This window comes from Echinops telfairi, unplaced genomic scaffold (genome assembly GCF_000313985.2).
Source record: "Echinops telfairi isolate 266 unplaced genomic scaffold, ASM31398v2 ScPeMD7_7424;HRSCAF=8462, whole genome shotgun sequence".
NCBI lineage: Eukaryota > Metazoa > Chordata > Mammalia > Afrosoricida > Tenrecidae > Echinops > Echinops telfairi.
Genome location: NW_022111324.1, coordinates 47,475,067 through 47,479,946, shown reverse-complemented (window position 1 = coordinate 47,479,946; position 4,880 = coordinate 47,475,067).

The following is a 4,880-nucleotide window of genomic DNA, read 5'->3' as shown; positions in this document are numbered from 1 at the left end:
TCATCATACCATCATATCACATCATATCATACCATAACACTATCATATCATACCATCATATCATACATACAGCATACTCTGTGCAGGATCGCCTCCAATCTCACTCCCTTCTCACTTCCTCTCAGGTGCCCAGGATGCGCTCGTGCTTCTTCCATTTTGTGCATCCTTTGAAGGGCGCTTTTCCACATAGATTCACAAACCACATAATGTTGGATTTGGGGGTTGTGTGAGCTTCTCGGGATGCAGCACAGGCTCAAATACCTGAGAGCGGACACTAGTGATGGTTCACAGTGCATGTCAGGGGCTGCCCGCCGAGTTGGTTCCCCCCCACACTGACCAGCGCACCACAGGAGGAACCGCTGCCCGGCCCTGCGCCGTCCTCACATGTTCCCGTGTTCAAGCCTGTCTTTGCAGCCAGTGTGTCAGTCCATCTTGTGGAGGGTCTTCCTCTTTTTCGCTGCCTTTGCACTTGACTTTGCGTGGGACCTGAGCAGGGCTCAGCAGGGATGGCTCATCTTGGTCCCCCAATGTCTGCGTGACCGAGGACCGGAGCGTTCATTTCCAGGATGACTCCTCCAGGGGTGAGTTGGTACGAGCTAGCTGTCCCCTGAGAGTTCAGCAGGGCTGTGGATCAGGACCCCGTGCCTCTCGATATGGATCCCCCATGGCTTGGTTGAACCCCTCACAATGTGGCGACTGGATCCCAAGAATAAATATTCAAAGAGGACAGGAAGGAAACATGTTGCACTTTTAAAAATTTAATCATTTTATGGGGGGCTCGTACAACTCATCACAATCCACACATACATCCATTGGGTCAAGCACTTTTGTACATTTGTTTCCCTCATCATTCTCAAAACATTTGCTTTCTACTTGAGCCCCTGGTATCAGCTCCCCCTCCCTCATGAAGCCTTGATAATTTATAAATTATTATTTTGTCATGTCTTACACTGTCCGACCTCTCCCTTCACCCACTTTTCTGTTGTCTAACCCCAGGGAGGGGGTTATATGTAGATCCTTGTAATCTGTTCCCCCCTTCTATCCCACCTTCCCTCCACCCTCCCAGTATCACCACTCTCACCACTGGTCCTAGGGGGCTCATCTGTCCTGGATTCCCTGTGTTTCCAGTTCCTATTTGTACCAGTCTACATCCTCCGGTCCAGTCGGATGTGTAAGGTAGAATTGGGATCATAATAGTGGGGGGGAGGAAGCATTAAAGAGCTAGATGGAAAATCGTATGTTTCATCGTTGCTACACTGCCCCTGACTGGCTCATCTCCTCCCCACGACCCTTCTGTAAGGGGATGTCCAACTGCCCACAGATGGGCCCTGGGCCCCCACTTCACACTCCCCCTCATTCACAACGATATGAAATGTGTTGCATTTTGATGGCCTAACTCTAGAGAAGGTGCATAGCCTCCCTTCTGCCATTATTTGCTGCCCCCGATCCCCACAGTTTCAAGGAGAGGGGCCACAGATGAGCCTTTCGATGGGAGGAGCATCAGAATCCCTCGGAAGAAACTCCTTTGAGATGAGTGTTGTGTGTGACTCTGGGAGACAGTCTGCCACGTGCGTGTCTAAGACGTTGACACAGAGAGCGTTCCATTGTCTACGTTCTTCTTCAACACGCCCTTCCCTCAGCAGGATGCCTGTGAGATCCAGGTCTGCACTTTCTGGGTTCTCGGTGTCAGGGCTGGTGTTCAGACCCCAGCAGTGAGGAAGAGCTTTTAGTGGTTAGCAAGATCATGAATCTTATTTCAGCTCAGCCTTTTAGTATTAAGGCCAAACGCTAGCCTGAGGAAAAGCTTCTGTTTAGATAGAGCTATTAGCTCCGAAATGCTGAGCCTGGTGGCCCAATGCAAGATTCGCAGCCATGCCAACCCACGCCGCGCGTGTAGACGTTAGTCTCAGGAGGAAAAGGTGACTGATTAATCAACAGCAATTGAGGGAGGGTCTGTGTTCTAGTGGTTTTAAGGCAGACAAATGAAATATGAGGACAGGTTTTCTAAAAAATAATTTTATTGGGGGCTCGTACAACTCTTATCACAATCCATCCATCCATCTGTTGTGTCAAGCGCATTTGTACATTTGTTGCCATCATCATTCTCAAAACATTTGCTTTCTACTTGAGCCCTTGGTATCAGCTCATTTTTGCCCCTCCTTCCCCCACCCTCCCTCCCTCACAAACCCTTGATAATGTATAAATTATTGTTTCTTACACTGTCCGACATCTCCCTTCACCCACTTTTTTGTTGTTCATCCCCCAGGGAGGGGGTTATATGTAGATCCTTGTGATCAGTTTCCCCTTTCTCCCCCACCTTTTCCTTACCCTCCTGGTATCTGTACTCTCATTCTTGGTCCTGAGAGGTTAGGTTCGTGTCCTTGAGAAACCAGCAATCCGCTGGAGGAGATGCGCAAACCCTGTGGAGCGGTGGACAGGTTGCATAACCTGGGTGGGAGGTTTCAGAGAGGTGGAATCGGCCTGGGGTGAGACCGAAAAGCAGGCCATCCTTTGTGAAGGATGTTCTGCCCTGTGGGCTCCTCCAGGCCAGCATGTCTTCTCCTGCCTCCCATTCCCAGTGCACCAAGGAACACTGGCTCCATAAATGGGTGTTTAATGCCGGGAGGGGAACTTGAGCCAACTCTGCATTGGAGAGTGTAGGTGAGTTTTAAGTACACAGCTATCATTCAATTCCTGTTCTGACCTCAGCTGCACCTGAAATGACTCAATCTAACTCAAATTTGTTCAATTCTGTTCCTAACTGCACATTCGATATTCCTCCTGGGATCCTAGCCTCCAGAGCTAGGTCAGAGCCCACAGACACAGGGGCACAGTGCACCGGACTGCCAAGGCTGGTTCTCAGGACCTCAGATCCTGCCCTCGTGCTGTAAGGTTCTTGTGATGCTGCACTTCTCATGGGCGGCCTACCAATTCAAGGGGTCCCCTCAACTTCTTCAAGACCCGAAGAGCTCCCTCCACCCCCCTGCCCCGTAAAAATCAAACTCACTGCCAGCGAGTCGACTCAGACTCATGGTGAAGCTCAGGAACAGGCTAGAACTCCCCTTGTGCCTTTTCAAGGCTGAAGTCATTTGGGGAGTAGAAAGCCTCATCTTTCTCCTGTGGAGTGGCTTTGAACTGCCGACCTCGCAGTTCCCAACTTGTAACCACGACGACGCCAACAAGGCACCTTCAAGAGGCTCTAGGCTCCCTTGATTCTTTTTCTTTTATAGAAAAAATGATTACTTAAATCATGTGCTTGAATAAAAAGCTAGAACAAGAAAAGCCAAGGTTATCAGGCTGTGTGACACATCCAACCTTCCCAGTCCGGCTACACTAATGATGAGTACGCGACAGGGAAACGTCCTGAATGGATTGTGGCGATGACGCCACGATGCTTCTCCACATGACTGGTGACTGAAGTGTGAGAGATGTGAATTAGGCGCCAACAAAACGACGTGAAAGAAATTCTACTCCAAGGAAATGGAAACCATATTCCCTCCTAGAATAATACCCTGTCTTCCGTAAGCGGGGAGAGAGCAAGCAAGAGGTTTCTGAAATTTAAAATGCATGCTTCTCTTTGTTGTTGTTGTGCAGAAGGTAAGAGAGCAACACACGCACCCCTTCGCCAGTCTCTGCAGGCCCCCGTCTGTGCACGCACGACTCACCCTGAGTTGTACAGCCCGACCTCCCTTGAGTTCTGAGTCGTCCCCCACATGAACTCACGTACGCTCACTGCCCCCTCCGGCGCCACAGAAACTTCCGTGCTGCTGTGATCGCTTTGATCTCATGTCGATAGCCCTTAACATTGCACACTGCTCACGGTAGACCGTTTCTGCTAGTGAAGCTAAGCTCCATGCAGGGCTCAGTCTTTCCTTTAAAAGACTTCGGGGCAACGTTTGGTTGAAGGGTCAAAGATGACCCCGGGGTAACAGGTTCAGTGCTTTATCGACCCTCCAGAGTCTGGAGTCTCTGAAGAATTTGACATTTCTCTCTGCTCTCCCCCCTTTGGACCAGGATTTTTCTACGGGATTTTTGATCAAATGTTCAGCCATGGTAGCCAGGCACCACCCAGTTCTTCTGGTCTCCGGGAAAAGGAGGCCGTTGCTCATGGACACATTCCATTTCCTTCTCCAGTTCCTGGCTCTCCTTCGTCCTGTGTTGTTCCAGGGAGATCGAGACCAGGAATGGTGCTTTGATGGCTTCCTGCCAGCTTCTAAGACCTCAGGCCCTATTCCATTCTGCTGAGATGTCCCAGGAAACCACGACCCTAAGCCTCCAAACCAAGGACCCAGATCCCCCGTGGTGTTTAGTTGTACATAAGCAGCCTCAGCAGGTTTTGTTGTTGTTGTTCTTTTGTTGTTGATGTAAACATGTCACACGACATTTGTCAGTTGAATTTTTGCAAGTGTACAACTTACAGCAACTATCATCTGCTGTGCAAACCAATCCTTAATCAATGCAATTCTCCCATGCCCATTAGTTCCCCTCCCCCTACTCCTGTCCCTGGCAACTACTAGTAATGTTTGGTTCCTGTGCCTTCCCCCTTTCTTGACTTTTGTTGGTCAAACAATTGTCTTTTTGTGGTTGGCCAATAATGTCTTCATGTTCCAGCCATTGTGTAGCATGTGTCCAGACTTGATTTCTACAACTGGCTGAATGGAGTTGCATTGTATGCATGTACCAACTGTGCATTGTCTGTCCTAAGCAGGAGTGTTTATCCACTGTGTTAGTCTGGGTACTTTAGAGAAACAAATCCACCGAAGCTCATGTATAAGAGAGTTTTATGTAAAGGTTAAGTGAGCATCAAGAAAATATCCCAACCCAGTGCTGCCCAAGCCCACAAGTCCAACATTAACCCATATGTCCAACACCAATCCACA